Below are 20,606 nucleotides of genomic sequence, written 5' to 3'. Positions count from 1 at the left end.
GGGGGATTAATGAATGGGAAAATTGTTCCCATTCATAAATCTAATGATCAGCGGCGGAAACAGGCGGAAATCACAGTGGGAGCCGGCGCGGCGGCTGTACTTAAAGGGACTCCGAGCAGTGCAAAAACTATGGAAAGATGCATATCATTTTAAAGCTCTCTTTCTCCTCTTTCCAATGATATATAAACCGCCACCCTACGCCTTTTAGTTTTCGCTATTTTCGCTATTGAAAATGCAGCGGCCGCGATTTCGATCGCGAAAATAGAGAAAACTAAAGGGCGCAGGACGACGATTTAGGGGTCGTCAGAAAGAGGAGAAAGAGAGCTTTAAAATGATATCCATCTTTCCATAGTTACATTGTATTACACAGGGCGACTTTTTCCTAAAGTCAGCAGCTCCAAAAACCCCTAAATCGTCGCTCTACGCCTTTTAGTTTTCTCTATTTTCGCGATCGAAATCGCGGCCGCGGCAATTTCAATCGCGATAATAGCGAAAACTAAAAGGCGTAGAGTGGCGGTTTATATATCATTGAAAAGAGGAGAAAGAGAGCTTTAAAATGATATGCATCTTTCCATAGTTTTTGCACTGCTCGGAGTCCCTTTAAAGAATAAACACTGTTTTTGAACAAAAACGGTGTTTATTCTCGGCGGACATGCTCAGATTGGCACAGAGGACTTTTGTCCCCTGCAGCCAATCCCCTCTGCACTTGGAAACAGCACGCTCACTGGCATCTGCCCACACGATTGCCCGCACAGCCCCCCCCCCCCCCCCCCCCAAGCTGCAGGAACGTGACTATCGCGTCCCTGCGACTCTAGCAGCTGCCGTTGAGGAAGTGAAGCTCACGTCCACGCGGCATAAATGGTTAAAGGAAACCCGAGGCAAAAATAAACAAATGAAATTAATGATTGTATCTATCTTCCTTCTCCTAAAAATTACTTTTTCAGATATTCCACAGTTTTATTTCAGGTTTAAATCTACTTTTTATGTTTTAACTGTTTTATTTTTTTGCTCAATGACACATTAATTGAGGTATGCCAGAGCTAAAATCTATGAACTATTGAGGTATGCCAGAGCTAAAATCTATGAACTTTCCTCCTCTCAAAAGCCATTTTCTGTTAGGAAAGTGTTTTATACTTGGAATTTTTTTTATCAGTGAGGGGTCACAATGTAGTCAATTCCTGTCTGAGTCAGGACTGAGTCAGCCACTTACATACCTTATATTCAACTCTTTCAGGCAGAGAAAGAAAAAAAGGAACACAGCAGTTGTGTGCTAGGCACTGTACATACCCATGTCTATCTCAACATGTCACATGTCACCTCGGGTATCCTTTAAGCCTGTTGGAGGTGTAAATTAAATTGTGCGTCTGATGTGGTGGACCGTCCAGTAAACCTTATACGCCTGCATTTTGCAATGCGATTTTATGTGCGTTTAAAGGTCACACTGCATTTTGCTTTTTTTTCTACATACTGTATGCAAATCTCATAGTTTTAGGCATTGTTTAGAAACAAAAAACATGCCAGGAAGTCATGTACGTGTATATATAGATACAGTGATGTGAAAAACTATTTGCCCCCTTCCTGATTTCTTATTCTTTTGCATGTTTGTCACACTTAAATGTTTCTGCTCATCAAAAACCGTTAACTATTAGTCAAATATAACATAATTGAACACAAAATGCAGTTTTAAATGATGGTTTTTATTATTTAGTGAGAAAAAAACTTCAAATCTACATGGCCCTGTGTGAAAAAGTGATTGCCCCCCTTGTTAAAAAATAACTTAACTGTAGTTTATCACACCTGAGTTCAATTTCTGTAGTCACCCCCAGGCCTGATTACTGCCACACCTGTTTCAATCAAGAAATCACTGAAATAGGAGCTATCTGACACAGAGAAGTAGACCAAAAGCACCTCAAAAGCTAGACTTCATGCCAAAATTGAAAGAAATTCAGGAACAAATGAGAACAAAAGTAATTGAGATCTATCAGTCTGGTAAAGTTATAAAGCCATTTCTAAAGCTTTGAGACTCCAGCGAACCACAGTGAGAGCCATTATCCACAAATGGCAAAAACATGGAACAGTGATGAACCTTCCCAGGAGTGGCTGGCCGTCCAAAATTACCCCAAGAGCACAGAGAAAACTCATCCGAGAGGCCACAAAAGACCCCAGGACAACATCTAAAGAACTGCAGGCCTCACTTGCCTCAATTAAGGTCAGTGTTCACGATTCCACCATAAGAAAGAGACTGGGCAAAAACGGCCTGCATGGCAGATATCCAAGGCGCAAACCACTTTTAAGCAAAAAGAACATTAAAGAGAGTCTGAAGCGAGAATAAAACTCGCTTCAGCTCTTATATTCAGCAGGGGCATGTGTGCCCCTGCTAAAATGCAGCTATCCCGCGGCTGAATGGGGGTCCCTTACCTCCCAAATCCCCTCCGTTCTTTGCGGGGATCTCTTCCTGGTGAGGCAGGGCTAATGGCCGCAGCCCTGCCTCTCAGCGCGTATCTCCGCCTCTCGCCCGCCCCTCTCAGTCTTTCTTCACTGAGAGGGGCGGGGGAGAGGCGGAGATCCACCGCTGATAGACTCGCTGAGAGGCAGGGCTGCAGCCGTTAGCCCTGCTTCCAGCAGCAGCAAAATCTACGACCAAGTTGGTTGCAGATTTTGCAAGGGGGGATTTGGGGGGCAAGGGACCCCGTTCGGCCGTGGGATAATGGCGTTTTAGCACACATGCCCCTGCTGAATATAAGCTCTGAAGCGAGTTTTATTCTCGCTTCAGAGTCTCTTTAAAGTGAACCTAAAGGCAACAAAAAAAAATGAGATTAACTCACCTGGGGCTTCCCTCAGCCCCTGCAGACGATCGGTGCCCTCGCAGCTCCGGTCCGATGCTTCTGGACCCGCCGTCGACGACTTCCGGTTTGGCCGTCACCGGCCGACAGGCATGGGAACGCGAGTGATTGTTCGCGTTCCTGCGAAGAATCACTCGCGTTCCCATGCCTGTCGGCCGGTGACAGCCAAACCGGAAGTGTTCGCCGGCGGGTCCTGGGCCATCGGAGCGGAGCTGCGAGGGCACCGATCGTCTGCAGGGGGCTGAGGGAAGCCCCAGGTGAGTTAATCTCATTTTTTTTTTTTTTTTTTTTTTTACTTTAGGTTATCTTTAAGGCTCATCTCAATTTTGCTAAAAAAAACCATCTCAATGATTGCCAAGACTTTTGGGAAAATACCTTGTGGACCGTCGAGACAAAAGTTGAACTTTTTGGAAGGTGCGTGTCCCGTTACATCTGGCGTAGAAGTAATAATTGCAGAAGTAACACAGCATTTCAGCAAAAGAACATCATACCAACAGTAAAATATGGTGGTGGTAGTGTGATGGTCTGGGGTTGTCTTGCTGCTTCAGGACCTGGAAGGCTTGCTGTGATAGATGGAACCATGAATTCTACTGTCTACCAAAAAATCCTGAAGGAGAATGTCCGGCCATCTGTTCTTCAACTCAAGCTGAAGCGATCTTGGGTGCTGCAGCAGGACAATGACCCAAAACACACCAGCAAATTCACCTCTGACTGGCTGAAGAAAAACAAAATGAAGACTTTGGAGTGGCCTAGTCAAAGTCCTGACCTGAATCCTATTGAGATGTTGTGGCATGACCTTAAAAAGGCGGTTCATGCTAGAAAACTTTCAAATAAAGCTGAATTTCAACAATTCTGCAAACATGAGTGGGCCAAAATCCCTCCAGAGCGCTGTAAAAGGACTCGTTGCAAGTTATCGCTTGATTGCAGTTATTGCTGCTAAGGGTGGCCTAACCAGTTATTAGGTTCAGGGGGCAATTTCTTTTTCACACAGGGCCATGTAAGTTTTGAGTTTTTTTTTCTCACTAAATAATAAAAACCATCATTTAAAACTGCATTTTGTGTTCAATTACGTTATCTTTGACCAATAGCCAACGGATTTTGATGAGCAGAAACATTTAAGGGTGACAAACATGCAAAAGAATAAGAAATCAGGAAGGGGGCAAATAGTTTTTCCCATCAATATATATATATATATATATATATATATATATATATATACACACACACACAAACACTCACACACACTAATATGTGTGTGTGCGTGTATATGTATACATACACATATATATATATATATATATATATATATATATATACTGTATATGTCTCATGTTACAGTATACTACAAGTTTTGTTACAAAAGTGAGTTATCTGCACTCCAGCCTGGGATTAATCACAGTTTGCATGTGACAGGCAGCAGCTCCCTTCCCCCTCAGCCTTACAAACTGCAATAAACAAAGCACACACACAGAGCCTACAGGGGGCGTGCATAACTTGTCCCTATCACAGCAGAGGCAGCTCCTTCCTCCCTCGGTCGACAAAGCTTGACAAAGAAAAGAAGATTAGATTTATTACAGAGACAGTGCAACTAGAAAAGACTGCAGTAATCCAGACCACATTAGAACAGGTATAGGAACTTATAGGATAGAAGAAATAAGGCTGAAAATTGTGTTACAGAGTCTCTTTAAGACATGCAATAACACATATGCCTAAAACGGAGTCTGAAGTGGAAATTAAAAACAAACAAACAAACAGATACTCACCTAAGTGGGAAGAATCTGGGACCTACAGGGCCTTCCCATTCCACCACTGGCTACCCCGTACGCAGTCTCTGACCAATGGGTTGATGACTGCTCTCTGCAGGAGGCTTCGGCAGTCTCTCAAGACACTCAGTACTGAGCATGCGCAAGCACGCATTCTTGCTCACTCGCAGTACAGAGTGGCCCATCTTCGGGGGCACTCAGGCTCCCGAAGACTGCCGAAAGCCTCCCACAGTGGTCCCACAGACCCATCAGTCGTAGGCTGCTAACAGGGTGGCCAGCGGTGAAAAGAGGGGACCGTAGGAGGAATGGGAAGGCTCTATAGGACCCAGAGTGTTCCTTCTCCTAAGTTATCTTTTTTTGTTCTTATTTCCACTTTAGACTCACTTTAAAACTAATGCTTTTTGATCAGAGAGATGATAGGTTGCTAGATGCCTGCACCTTTTTACACTCCATGCAATTTTCCATCAGATAGACGATCTGATTACATATCGTTTTACTGGTAGATTTTCTTATCCCTTCTGTACAAAAACAATCAGAAAAACAATCGGAGATCAAATCGGACCTGTTGGAATTAATCATTTGCGTGTGGTCCAGTATTAGTCATGGAGAGAATCTGAAGCTATGACAACAAAAGTTGTTTAGGTGATACCTTTAACCACATAAGGACCGCAGCATTTTGCACAGATCTGTGCTGCGTGGGCTCTTCAGCCCCCCGCACAGATCAGATTTCACGCAGGGCGACCAGACTTCCCTTTTTTCTCCACTAGGGGGATGTCCTGCTGGGGGGGTCTGATCGCTGCCGCGCTGTGTGGCAGAGCGGGGGAGCTCCTCAAAGCCCCCCTCTGCAGCGCTATTCTGCCCTCCCTCTCCTCCTCGCTGTGGGCGGCACAGGACGGCGATCCATCCTGCGCCGCCTCTGATAGGCTTCAGCCTATCAGATGCCGACGATCCCCGGCCAGAGGCCGGGGATCGCCGATATCCTTTATGGCGCTGCTGCGCCGTACTATGTAAACACCGGGGAAACGAGCGGCCGTTTCCATGGAAACACCACTGCAACCTGTGTCCGCCTATCGGCTGGCGTTGGTCATTAAGTGGTTAATGACTAACTGTACAAGATTCCTTTGCAAGCTTTCAAAACTTTACCTTCTGAATTCAGAGCTGAATGAAATAATCAATTCACCTTGTCTATCCGATAGGAAAATGCATGGTGTGTACCAGGCATTAGAGACCGAGCCAATCTATAAATAGTGATGTAGGCAAACAGCTATGGCCCTGTACTACTTCCGGGTCGCTGTCACTCAGTAGTACTCATGCCCTGGCCCAGCAGTGCGCATCCTTGATTGCGCGCCTGTGGCTGCGAACGCTTTGTGCAGGTGCGTAATGTCCCGAAGCGTGCCCAGCAATAGAATAAAGGATGCGCACCAACTGGCCAGGGCATACTGAGAAAAAGCGAACTGGAAGTAATACAGCGCCATACCTGTTCGCCTACATCACTATCTATAAATTCATTTGCTAGGGTTCATTCACACAAGAGCTTTTTCTGAGCGCTTTGTGATTTTAAAAGCTCTTGCTAAAGTTATCCTGTGGGTGTTCACACTGAAGCGATGTGATTTTGTAAAAAAAAACAAAAACCTATAGCAATGCATTAGCAAGCGCTTTAAAAATCTCTAGCGTTTAACCACTTAAGGACTGCAGTCATAAAACCCCTTAAGGACCAGAGCCTTTTTTTCCATTCGGACCACTGCAGCTTTCACGGTTTATTGCTCAGTCATACAACCTACCACCTAAATGAATTTTACCTCCTTTTCTTGTCACTAATACAGCTTTCTTTCGGTGCTATTTGATTGCTGCTGCGAGTTTTACTTTTTATTATATTCATCAAAAAAGACATGAATTTTGTCAAAAAAATGACTTTTTTAACTTTCTGTGCTGACATTTTTCAAATAAAGTAAAATTTCCTATACATTTGAGCGCGAAAGTTATTCTGCTACATGTCTTTGATAAAAAAAAAACCATTCAGTGTATATTTATTGGATTGGGTAAAAGTTATAGCGTTTACAAACTATGGTGCCAAAAGTGAATTTTCCCATTTTCAAGCATCTCTGACTTTTCTGCGCACCTGTCAGGTTTCATGAGAGGCTAAAATTCCAGGATAGTACAAATCCCCCCCAAATGACCCCATTTTGGAAAGAAGACATCCCAAAGTATTCAGTGAGAGGCATGGTGAGTTCATAGAAGATTTTATTTTTTGTCACAAGTTAGCGGAAAATGACACTTTGTAACAAAAAAAAAAAAAAAAGTTTCCATTTCTTCTAACTTGCGACAAAAAAAAATGAAATCTGCCACGGACTCACTATGCTACTCTCTGAATACCTTGAAGTGTCTACTTTCCAAAATGGGGTCATTTGTGGGGTGTGTTCACTGTCCTGGCATTTTGGGGGGTGCCTAATTGTAAGCACCCCTGTAAAGCCTAAAGATGCTCATTGGACTTTGGGCCCCTTAGCGCAGTTAGGCTGCAAAAAAGTGCCACACATGTGGTATTGCCGTACTCAGGAGAAGTAGTATAATGTGTTTTGGGGTGTATTTTTACACATACCCATGCTGGGTGGGAGAAATATCTCCGTAAATGACAATTGTTTTATTTTTTTTACACACAATTGTCAATTTATAGAGATATTTCTCCCACTCAGCATGGGTATGTGGAAAAATACACCCCAAAACACATTATACTACTTCTCCTGAGTACGGCAATACCACATGTGTGGCACTTTTTTGCACCCTAACTGCGCTAAGGGGCCCAAAGTCCAATGAGTACCTTTAGGATTTCACAGGTCATTTTGAGAAATTTCGTTTCAAGACTGCTCCTCACGGTTTAGGGCCCCTAAAATGCCAGGACAGTATAGGAATCCCACAAATTACCCCATTTTAGAAAGAAGACACCCCAAGATATTCCATTAGGAGGATGGTGAGTTCATAGAAGATTTTTTTTTTTTGTCACAAGTTAGCGGAAATTGATTTTAATTGTTTTTTTTCACAAAGTGTCATTTTCTGCTAACTTGTGACAAAAATAAAATCTTCTATGAACTCACCATACTCCTAACGGAATACCTTGGGGTGTCTTCTTTCTAAAATGGGGTCATTTGTGGGGTTCCTATACTGCCCTGGCATTTTAGGGGCCCTAAACCGTGAGGAGTAGTCTTGAAACCAAATGTCGCAAAATGACCTGTGAAATCCTAAAGGTACTCATTTGACTTTGGGCCCCTTAGCGCACTTAGGGTGCAAAAAAGTGCCACACATGTGGTACCGCCGTACTCAGGAGAAGTAGTATAATGTGTTTTGGGGTGTATTTTTACACATACAGATGCTAGGTGGAAGAAATATCTCTGTAAATGACAATTATTTGATTTTTTTTACACACAATTGTCCATTTACAGAGAGATTTCTCCCACCCAGCATGGGTATGTATAAAAATACACCTCAAAACACATTATACTACTTCTTCTGAGTACGGCGATACCACATGTGTGACACTTTTTTGCAACCTAGGTGCGCTAAGGGGCCTAACGTCCTATTCACAGGTCATTTTGAGGCATTTGGATTCTAGACTACTCCTCACGGTTTAGGGCCCCTAAAATGCCAGGGCAGTATAGGAACCCCACAAGTGACCCCATTTTAGAATGAAGACACCCCAAGATATTCCGTTAGGGGTATGGTGAGTTCATAGAAGATTATTTTTTTGTCACAAGTTAGCGGAAAATGACACTTTGTGAAAAAAAAAACAATACATATCAATTTCCGCTAACTTGTGACAAAAAATAAAATCTTCTATGAACTCACCATACTCCTAACGGAATACCTTGGGGTGTCTTCTTTCTAGAATGGGGTCATTTGTGGGGTTCCAATACTGCCCTGGCATTTTAGGGGCCCTAAACCGTGAGTAGTCGTCTTGAACCCAAATGTCTCAAAATGACCTGTGAAATCCTAAAGGTACTCATTGGACTTTGGGCCCCTTAGCACAGTTAGGCTGCAAAAAAGTGTCACACATGTGGTATCGCCGTACTCAGAAGAAGTAGTATAATGTGTTTTGTGGTGTATTTTTACATATAACCATGCTGGGTGGGAGAAATATCTCTGTAAATGACACATTTTTGATTTTTTTTTACACACAATTGTCCATTTACAGAGAGATTTCTCCCACCCAGCATGGGTATGTGTAAAAATACACCACAAAACACATTATACTACTTCTCCTGAGTATGGCGATACTACATGTGTGACACTTTTTTGCAGCCTAGGTGCGCTAAGGGGCCCAACGTCCTATTCACAGGTCATTTTGAGGCATTTGTTTTCTAGACTACTCCCCACGGTTTAGGGCCCCTAAAATGCCAGGGCAGTATAGGAACCCCACAAGTGACCCCATTTTAGAAAGACGACACCCCAAGGTATTCCGTTAGGGGTATGGTGAGTTCATAGAAGATTTTATTTTTTTTCACAAGTTAGTGAAAAATGACACTTTGTGAAAAAAACAATAAACATCCAATTTCCGCTAACTTTTGACAAAAAATAAAATCTTCTATGAACTCATCATACACCTAACAGAATACCTTGGGGTGTCTTCTTTCTAAAATGGGGTCACTTGTGGGGTTCCTATACTGCCCTGGCATTTTACGGGCCCAAAACTGTGAGTAGTCTGGAAACCAAATTTCTCAAAATGACTGTTCAGGGGTATAAGCATCTGCAAATTTTGATGACAGGTGGTCTATGAGGGGGCAAATTTTGTGGAAACGGTCATAAGCAGGGTGGCCTCTTAGATGACAGGATGTATTGGGCCTGATCTGATGGATAGGAGTGCTAGGGGGGTGACAGGAGATGATTGATGGGTGTCTCAGGGGGCGGTTAGAGGGGAAAATAGATGCAATCAATGCACTGGGGAGGTGATCGGAAGGGGGTCTGAGGGGGATCTGAGGGTTTGGCCGAGTGATCAGGAGCCCACACGGGGCAAATTAGGGCCTGATCTGATGGGTAGGTGTGCTAGGGGGTGACAGGAGGTGATTTATGGGTGGGAAATAGATGCAAGCAATGCACTAGCGAGGTGATCAGGGCTGGGGTCTGAGGGCGTTCTGAGGTGTGGGCGGGTGATTGGGTGCCCGCAAGGGGCAGATTAGGGTCTAATCTGATGGGTAACAGTGACAGGTGGTGATAGGGGGTGATTGATGGGTAATTAGTGGGTGTTTAGAGGAGAGAAGAGATGTAAACACTGCACTTGGGAGGTTATCTGATGTCGGATCTGCGGGCGATCTATTGGTGTGGGTGGGTGATCAGATTGCCCGCAAGGGGCAGGTTAGGGGCTGATTGATGGGTGGCAGTGACAGGGGGTGATTGATGGGTGATTGACAGGTGATCAGTGGGTTATTACAGGGAATAACAGATGTAAATATTGCACTGGCGAATTGATAAGGGGGGGGTCTGAGGGCAATCTGAGCGTGTGGGCGGGTGATTGGGTGCCCGCAAGGGGCAGATTAGGGTCTAATCTGATGGGTAACAGTGACAGGTGGTGATAGGGGGTGATTGATGGGTAATTAGTGGGTGTTTAGAGGAGAGAATAGATGTAAACACTGCGCTTGGGAGGTGATCTGATGTCAGATCTGCGGGCGATCTATTGGTGTGGGTGGGTGATCAGATTGCCCGCAAGGGGCAGGTTAGGGGCTGATTGATGGGTGGCAGTGACAAGGGGTGATTGATGGGTGGCAGTGACAGGGGGTGATTGGCAGGTGATCAGTGGGTTATTACAGGGAAGAACGGATGTAAATAATGCACTGGCGAATCGATAAGGGGGGGTTTGAGGGCAATCTGAGCGTGTGGGCGGGCGATTGGGTGCCCGCAAGGGTCTAATCTGATGGGTAACAGTGACAGGTGGTGATAGGGGGTGATTGATGGGTGATTGATGGGTAATTAGTGGGTGTTTAGAGGAGAGAATAGATGTAAACGATGGATTTGGGAAGTGATCTGATGTCGGATCTGCGGGCGATCTATTGGTGTGGGTGGGTGATCAGATTGCCCGCAAGGGGCAGGTTAGGGGCTGATTGATGGGTGGCAGTGACAGGGGGTGATTGACGGGTGATTGACAGGTGATTGACAGTTGATCAGGGGGGATAGATGCATACAGTACACAGGGGGGGGGAGGGTCTGGGGAGAATCTGAGGGGTGGGGGGTGATCAGGAGGGAGCAGGGGGCAGTTTAGGGACTAAAAAAAAAAATAGCGTTGACAGATAGTGACAGGGAGTGATTGATGGGTGATTAGGGGGGTGATTGTGTGCAAATGGTGGTCTGGGGGGTGGGTCTGAGGGGTACTGTGGGCGATCAGGGGGCAGATCAGTGTGTTTGGGTGCAGACTAGGGTGGCTGCAGCCTGCCCTGGTGGTCCCTCGGACACTGGGACCACCAGGGTAGGAGGCAGCCTGTATAATACACTTTGTAAACATTACAAAGCGTATTATACGCTTCCTATCCGGCGATCGTCGGGTTAACAACCGGCGGGTTGACGTCGCGGGTGGGCGGAGCCTATTGCCGGTGGATGTGCGCGCATCCCAGCGCGCGATCCCCGGCCAGAGAGTGCCCCAGGACCTGACGCCAATCTGCGTTACGTGGTCCTGGGGCTGCCACTTTGCCGCCGCCAATATGAAGTAGGCGGTCGGCAAGTGGTTAAAAAGCTCTTGTAATGTGGCCGCCATACACTATACAACTGGGTTTTTGATCAGCATCAAAATGTCAATCACACAATTTTTGCCCTAGACCTTTGGGTAAATTTGGGGGGGGGGGAAACGTATAGCGTACGGCCAGCTTTTGAAACAGTGAGCACGGAGCACGTGGTACACGGATTTCCTTGTCACACACTCCAATGAGTTCTGGGTCACCATTAGCTTGCTGGTTAGTCTGTAGTTCTTTGTCTGGAGAAGCAAACAGTTCAAAAACGAACAGCCATTCAAACAAATCTGCGCTAGCAGGAGGTCTGCTTTCTAGCATTTTCAAAGCATTTGCTTTACGCTATGCAACACTTCTCCCCACACAATTGCTCTGTTTCCGGGGTAATGTCCAATTTGTACCGGAAAGACCGCGCCTGCGCAGGAACCAATACGTGTCGGTGACGTCACGCCCGGAAGTGGATAGTTGTGTAACATAGCTGGTGGTGGCAGAGCACGGGAGACCCGGAGCCGGGAGCAGGCAGAGCTGGGGCTGAGCTGCTGACTTCCGGGTGGTGTGTAACACGTGATCGGAGAACGGAATATTTCCTGTGTCCGCTGCGAGGTGTGCTACTATGGATTACTGTGGGTTAAGATGGGCTGTTGCTATACTAGTCTAATAAAAAGACTCCTCAGGCATGTTGTGTGGATTGTATGTGTGAGATTACGTGAGAAGCACTGGCCACTAGTGATTGAACAGGAACAGTATTAAAACCTATGCCAGGTTTTTCTTAAAGAGACTATGTAACATCAAAAACATCCCCTGGGGGTACTCACCTCGGGTGGGGGAAGCCTCCGGATCCTAATGAAGCTTCCCATGCCGTCCTCTGTCCCACGGGGGTCTCGCTGCAGCCCTCCGAACAGCCGCCGACAGACCCGACTGTCAGTTCAATATTTACCTTTGCTGGCTCCAGCGGGGGTGCTGTGGCTGCTTTCGGCTCCGAACTACACGGAAATGCCCGATCTCAGTCGGGTCTGCTCTACTGCGCAGGCGCCAGAAACTTGCGCCTGCGCAGTAGAGCAGACCCGACGGCGATCGGGTATTTCTGTGTAGTTCGGAGCCGACAGCCGTCAGAGCGCCTGCGCAGGAACTGGGAAGGTAAATATTGACGTCATCTTTCATGGAGGGCTGCAGCGAGACCCCTGAGGGATGGAGGACGGCGTGGGAAGCCTCATTAGGATCCGGAGGCTTCCCCCACCCGAGGTGAGTACCCCCCAGGGGATCTTTTGACGTTACAGATCCTCTTTAATGTCTCAATTCAGGTAGTATGAGAAATAGCAAGTTAATTGGCTTACTCTGAAAATGGATCTAGATGTAGGCTAGCACTAAAAATATATTTTTTATGGCTGACTGTCATTTTGGTCTAGTCTGCCTGAGGACTGGAACCCACTAGGGCGTTTTGGGATAGCTGGAGATGACCAAAAATGCGTTCCTAATGAAAGTAAGTGAGGGGGAACCAATTATTGCGATTAGGGGTAATCGCAGGACAAGCAGCATTTTGAGCGTGTTGGTGCTGAATGCAAGTTACGTAAGTGCTGCATACATTGCTTATCAAAGCGATTATGCCGAGCGGTCGCATTTAAAATAAACTTAAAATACTTGCCTGTCGTCTTGATTTCCTTCCGTTTGTAGCTCTGCCCCTAGAGGAAGAGGACACAGGCACTAATCTGATTGGTCCTAGAGAAGCACCTATGACATCTTCCTTTAGGGAGCGGAAGAAGGATGCTGGGAAAGTATAATTAAGTGTTATATTAAAAAAAAAATGCAAATCGGAAGCACTGTACAGCGCTTCCAAGCGCCAGGGAATTGCATTAGCCTTAGGAATTGCTGCACACAGTGCTGCGGCAATTTTAAAACGCTGAAGCAATTCCTAGTGGGTTCCAGGCCTGAATCTGCTGCCACTAACATGCCCAAACAAGTTTGAACATTTTGTTAATTGAAAGGGTGGTTGAATCTGTTGTATAATCTCTGCTTGTCAGTACAATGCAAGTGAATGTATGAATACTCAGTTAGATTTGAGCTGAAAAAGGTGGTTACAATAGTCACTACTACAATTGGGAATTGATTTTTTGCTTGCCTGCCACATTTGCCCATTGACCCATGTAGGGATATTAGACTGTGGCTTTGGTAGGGATGTTGCAGACGGAGATCTTTTGTCTAATGGAAGAACATTTTCAGACGGGACTAGTCTGTATCTGATAAATTCAAAAGATCGGCACACTTACTGTAGACCAAGTCCACTTTTATTCAGAAATCGTGACGCATCTCCATTCCATAGACCAACATTTTGTTTCGGGGCCCCTTTGTCAAGGTAACAGCACAGAATTGACTGGTCTGTGTCTGAAACGTTTTATCAAAGGGTTTGCAGATAATTATGTCAAAGCAACAAGATTGTGTAGGGCAAAGAAATAAAGTGAAGCAAGATGCATCTGATGTAAAGCTTAGAACAATCACATTAAATCAGAATATAGACAGCAATTAAGATTAGATCTTCTAGTGTTCAACTTTACTATGGTATTCAAAACTAAAATAAAGTTTTTGCTTTAGATACAGTTTAAGGTGTAATAAACTTTATTTATAGAGTATCATATTATTTAAGAAAACTTTGGAAGAGGAGGCAAATGAGTTATGGGTGCTAGTCTACTTTAGGGGATCCAGCAGGAAGCCACATAGGGAAATCCAACCAATGTAATTGGGTGGACAGCTGCTAGATTTCCAATAGGTTGTAAAAATTATGCCCACAATATTTGACTAATCACAATGCTTTGTGCTTTTAAAGGGACACTGTAGGGGGGTTGGGGGAAAATGAGTTGAACTTACCCGGGGCTTCTAATGGTCCCCCCCGCAGACATCCTGTGCTCGCACAGCCACTCACTGATGTTTTGGCTCTGGTTCACTTCTGGAATTTCCGACTTTAAAGTCTGAAAACCACTGCGCCTGCATTGTCGTGTCCTCAATTCCGCTGATGTACATACAGCGGGAGCGAGAACACGGCAACGCAGGCGCAGTGGTTTTCAGACTTTAAAGTCTGAAATTCCAGAAGTGAACCGGAGGCGGGGCCGGAGCATTGGTGAGAGTGGCTGTGCGGGCACAGGACGTCTGCGGGGGGACCACTAGAAGCCCCGGGTAAGTTCAACTATTTCCCCCCCCGACCCCCCTACAGTATCCCTTTAAGACGGCACAGTGATTGAAGAACTGTTTCCTATGAGGATCCCTATGGGTCCCCTAAAGAAGACTAGTCCCAGGTTATATGACTTTGAGGCCATGTTTACAGTGGTATAATGACCACTTTGTAACATGGCTTACCTCACTGCCGTGCATCACCTATGTGACGTTCACAGTGCAGCTGGGAGCATTGTGGTATAACAGTTTGTGGCATTGTAATACACATGAACATGTGCTTTAACAGTGGGGGTTGAGCATATTTTTTATAGACTTTATGCTTCACTGTACCTGACGCAACGTAAGCATAATGTGCTACTGTCACAGGGAACACAGTCAATGTAAACGTGGCCATGCAATTGACTAAAATTCCCTGATCTGCCAACTATCTATTTAGTGGCTAGTGCAACCCAAAATCACTATTGTAATCGCTAGTGCAAAGCGATTTGTGATATCAATTTTTGGAAGCAAATTTTTTTTTTTTTTTTTTTTTTTTTTTTAGAGCAATGTTTGAATGAATGAGTGTTTTTGATCACTTATTCAAGCTGAATCGCTCCAAAAAATTCTTAATGCAGCGCGCTTGTGATTTTAGAAAATGCTGCTGTGGGAACACTCTCAAAGGGTTTTAGTAGCCAAGAACTTTTCAAAGTAAAAAGCGCTCTTGGTGTGCACCAGCCCTAAATGATTATTCAACAATGAATAATTGATAGATTTAGGCTCCTACCACACAAAACCAGTGCTCAAGTCGGTACAAAAATCCTCAGACTCCAACTCGTACTCCTTAGTTTAGGATTACTCAGACTTCTCTAATTTGCACATTATAATTTTGTTGATTGAAAGTATATAACATAAAAGGCATTTTGTCATTGCTAAAGCTTAGGAATTTTAAAGACAACTGAAGCAAGAGGGATATGGAGCTTGTTGATTTTATTCCTTTTTAAACAATACCAGTTACCTGGCTATTTTGTTGTTCCTCAGCCTCTAATACTTTTAGCTATAGACCCTGAACAAGCATATGCAGATCAAATGCTTCTGACATTATTGTCAGATCTGACAAGATAAGCTGCATGCTTGTTTCTGGTGTTATTCAGGCCCTACTGCAGCCAAATAAATCAGCAGGGCTGTCCTGCAACTGGTATTTTTTAAAAGGAAATAAATATGGCAGCATCCAAATTCTTCTCACCTGAGTTGTCCTTTAACTCATTAAGCACCGCAGTGATTGAGATCTACGCCCCGTTTTGGTGGGCTCCTGGCTGGCAGGGCGTAGATCTCAATCACTGTCTGCAGCACGCATCTGCCGTTTCCGCCACTCCTTGCCGATCGCGCCTCTCAAACCCGACGATTCTCGTCGCATCTCACAGACTGCCTGTCTCTATGACGGCAGAGTCATGTGAGCCGGTCAGGAGGCGATTTCATTGGCTCCTGGCCCTGTCTATCAATGTAAGCCGTTCCCATTGGCTTACATTGAAAAACAGGGTCAGGAGCCAATGAAAGCGGTGGAGGTAAGTTTTCTCTTGCCTTATTATCTCCAGCATGATCTTAGTGAATTGAGGCCAAAGTGTTGGAACACTCACTCTAAACCCCAATCTACACGATACGATTCTTTGTACGATTAGATTACGTTTCTATTTACGATCCGATTAAATCCGACATGTCCGATTGGGATTCGATTCAATTCGATTTGCCATTGCAAAACAATGGCAAATCGAATTGAATCCCGATCGGACATGTCGTATTTAATCGGATCGTAAATAGAATCGTACACAAAATCGGATCGTGTAGATGGGGCTTAACCTTTAAGCATTAACATACCTCTGTGTTTTTATATGTACACCAGAGATGCATTTGAACTAAACTTAGGCTATTGCTTTAGAGTAGCTGTTGTATCGAAATCAAAGCTAGTCCTTGGTAAGAGTATTTGTAGAGCGTAGAGACAGGAACAAAGGACATCAATCAGGCCCTAGGCAATCTAATGCTGGGCATACACGGCGCGATAATGCACTGGTATCGAGCCACCAGATCGATGCCGACGCGTCCCTGCTCGTGCGCGCGGATCAATCCCCGCTTATCCACGCAGGCGCTCCTTCTCAGCCGCTCGATTCCCCGCTATTGTCCGCCTGCGGGGATCGAGCGGGGACTCTATCCGGCGGGTCATCGGACCTGTGTGATATTATCAATCAAGCCATCAGCGGCTCAATTGATAAGGAAAAAACTTACCATATATGCCCAGCATAACTGTATGTACATCTGGGTTTAGGCTGGGTCCACACTAGACCCGGTTGCAGGACGGACCCTGCAGTCCGGATCAGGGGAAGTACCCACCGTACTGCAAACTGATGAAAGTGCATCAGTTTTGCATCAGTTTTGTATCAGTTTCCGTTCAGGTTTTTCCCTGACAGAAAACGTCTCTATCATTAGGAAGGAGTGGGAGGATTTTTTGGGCCAATCATAAAGCTCAGGCTATCCGTTTTCACATCCGTTTTTTGCCTGTGAAGCTGGAGATGCGTTTTCTGATTGCTTTCACTACCCCTGCGTGTATCCGTGGTCCTGATCCGTTGCGTGAAAATGCAGCAGATCCGGACCTTCCGTTCAGGTTTTCAAAACGGATCCCCGCAAACGCAGACGGATCCGTTTTTTACTTGGGTGAGGCTGGCTGCTATTTTAAACATTAGTATCCGGGACTCCGTTTTTCATCAGGTTTGAAAAACGCAGCCACGGATACGTTTCCGGACCTAGTGTGGACCAGCTCTACACCATACAATTTTCTATCAGATTCTTCTGTTAGATTTTTCTGTTAGAATGCATAATTAGATTATTTTCTGTAGAGAATGGTCATTATCTCTGGTGCATTGTCTTCTGTTTATCACCTGCTGAGTAGAACAATGCCTAATTGCTCTGCAGATAGATCGTAAGATAGATAAATGTTGAACTTTATCTATCTGGCAGGTAAATCTAATGCTGGGAATACACGGTGAGTTTTATGCGCCTGATCGAATCCAGCGCCTCGATGCTGGCGCGTCCCCGCTCGTCCCCGCAGGCATCCCTTATCAGCCGCTTGATTCCCCGCTATTGTCCACCCGCGGAGATCGAGCGGGTCATCGGACCTGTCGGATATTATCAATCGAGCCATCAGCAGCTCGATTGGTAAGGAAGAAACTCACCGTGTATGCCAGGCATAACAGAAAATTGTATGGTGTAAACCCAGCATAATGCTGGGAATAGACGGTGCGTTTCTGCGGCACGATTGAGACATTATGTGGCTCGATTGATAAATTCCGACGTGTCCGATCACCCGCCGGATCGATTCCGCGCTCGATACCACGGGCGGGACAATGGGAAAAGATAAGGGAAACAAGCAGAAGATAAGAAAAGCGCCCGCGGGGACGAGCAGGAATCGATCCAGGCGGCTGCGGGGACAGGTGGGGACAAGCGGGCGGCATAATCGAGCCGCAGAAATGCACCATCTATTCCCAGCATAAGAGTGATGTGCAGGTACTCTGCAGGAGAATGAGGGGATTCTTCCTCTATTACATTCTTCATGCACAATCTAAACTAGGACAACATCTCTGCTATCAGTGTGCACAACATTCTCGGTGGATTCACAACAATTCTGTAACCAATGTGCATAAGTGAGTATAGTAGTACTGTGTAACTTAATTCATAGTCAACAACCTATCAGATTAACTCATTTCATGAGCAACGGGAGTGCACAAATTTCCATACAAAATTTGCACAAACCTGCATGATCACAGAATTATTTGCATCTCACTGACCATCCCTACTAGTGGCGCTACTACACATCACATTATTTTCACCGCAGCGATGTTATTATATATAAAAGATTCATGTGTACACATCAGATATACAGTCACAATTAGATATGTAAATCTGACTTTAAAAATACGGTGACTGCTTTATTGCATTGATTTATTTTCTTATTGGTTTATTTCATTTTTGTGGACAAAGCACTGCTATTACTGTGTGTGTGTGTGTGTGTGTGTGTGTGTGTGTGTGTGTGTGTGTGTGTGTGTGTGTGTGTGTGTGTGTGTGTGTATATATGTATGTATGTATGTTTGTGTGTGTGTGTGTTTTTTATATATATATATATATATATATATATATATATATATATATATAAAATATATATTCTGAGAAATAGAACATTTTATCATATTTTCTCTTTTAATTACAGTTTAAATAAGTTAGGAGTTGGAACGTTTTTCCTGACTACGACTCCTTGCACCCAAAAATGACTCCGACTCCACAGCCCTGCTTTAAACAGTCTGTTGTGGTGCAATTCTTTTGCAATGGCACTGCAATAGTCCCAAAAGGACAGAGAGGCATACAGTACAATGAAAGTATGCATCACTCATACTGTTAAAGCACACTGCGTTGTGACCTGCTACATCGTAACCAATGTGATATACCCATAATGCTATCACTGCTTCTGCCATTTTTATGTGACTGCGGTAAGTGAGAAACGGGCCTTAATAATTGCCTTTTCAACTGCTGTGTGTCAAATAATTAGTTGTTAGTGTATGTGTCATTAAAGGACTCTGCACATACCAGAAGCGTTTTAGAAATCGGGAAGAGGGGCTTCAACTGTCCAAAATGCATTGAATTAGTGGTGTAACTTAAACGGAAATCCCACGTTTTGCACTTTGATAATCACCGGCGCTCAGTAAAGTGCTGCAGCACATGTAATCCAATGGGATTGCTCACTTTATGGCCCGATTAGGATTTCCACCTATCGCAAATGTGCTGCATGCAGCATTTTCTAGGCGCTTAGTTGCAACTCTCATTCGCTGGAATGAGAATTGCAAAATAGCAGTGCTAGTGATTGCGTTTTGCGATTCCGAGTGTGAACAGGGCCTAAGGTGACCCAGCGAGAAAGTCCATCAGGAAATTCCGTGGGTGGACAGCGCCCTCACAAACTTTTAAGTTTCAGATAGTGGAGTATTTTATAATTGTACTGAAAATTACAATTCTTGCCAGAGCTTTCTATACATTACTGCACCTGGTAAAACATCTTTTTAGATTTTTTTTGCCTGACAAATTATTTTAGTTCAGGTATATTTATGCATCTAATCATATTGTCTGATGGGGAAGATTTCATTGCTGCTCTTTAAGCTGTAGACCTGTGTACCTGACTGCAAAGCAGAAGTAGTTTCAGCATCAGAGATGGACACCCATTTCAATGTCTTTTCATTGAAGCAAGTGGTGTAGTCTAGTGCTAGCCCCTGTACAATCCCCTTTCATAGACCTATGATGATTTTATTTACACGTTCAGCTGATCGGTAGACATCAGTCAGGAAAGTTGGAGATTTCTGGAAATTAAATTTTTGGGCATCTGAGGAAGGGGGCTGTACAGTAAATTGTATAGGCCTGCATTTTGCAGTGCGGTTTTATGCGCTTTTAAAGATCATACTGCAGTTTGCGTTTAATGCATACTGTATGCAAATATCATGAGTTGCATACAATGCTTTCCTATGAAGCCTAAAAGGTATGCATTTTGGCATTTTTTTTTTGTAAAACGGATGTAATAATGTGGTATGCATTTTGGCATGCTTTTTTGCTTTTTTTTTTTTTTTTATTGTAAAACAGATATAGTAATGTGTTTTCTCTTGTTGAAAAGGCAAATCATCAAAATTGCAAACACATTAAAAAAAACACACAAATATGTTAAGACATGTAGAAATATGCACATGCCTTGAAACTCAAGCTTTTCTGCATGACGTTTGCTCCCAGCCTGAAAGGGACTATTCTTTATGGGGCTTGATAAAACCACAATAATACTCTACCATTTTGCTTATAAGTACATACCGTGGCAGAATTTCATTTCGTAACCATTTTTCATGAATAACACGAAAACCTTTCTTCACTAATGGCTAGCGGTTGGATGAAGCCATTTATTGTCAGCAACTGTTTACTCTTTTTAAATCATAATTACTACATGAACTACCCAAATAACCTTGATCAAAAGTTTACATACCCTGGTGATTTGACCTTACATCATGCACACAACTTGACACAAACAGATTTTAATGTGAATTAAAGATAACCATCTTCACCTGTGATCTGTTTGCTTGTAATTAGTG

The 20,606-nt window shown here is 44.3% G+C and overlaps 1 protein-coding gene across 1 annotated transcript in view; it reads left to right on the top strand.

The window, feature by feature from the left end:
• The first annotated feature begins 11,772 nt into the window (after nucleotides 1-11,772).
• ERCC6 (ERCC excision repair 6, chromatin remodeling factor) overlaps nucleotides 11,773-20,606 on the top strand; it is a 103,400-nt gene continuing 94,566 nt past the window's right edge. The window contains exon 1 of the mRNA XM_068255304.1: nucleotides 11,773-11,910. The gene's annotated coding sequence lies outside the window, so the exon portion shown is untranslated. The remainder of the gene's footprint in view (nucleotides 11,911-20,606) is intronic.

Source organism: Hyperolius riggenbachi, chromosome 10 (assembly GCF_040937935.1).
Source record: "Hyperolius riggenbachi isolate aHypRig1 chromosome 10, aHypRig1.pri, whole genome shotgun sequence".
Lineage (NCBI taxonomy): Eukaryota > Metazoa > Chordata > Amphibia > Anura > Hyperoliidae > Hyperolius > Hyperolius riggenbachi.
The sequence above is the reverse complement of the archived record's forward strand: the minus strand, read 5'-3'. Positions and strand labels throughout refer to the sequence as shown.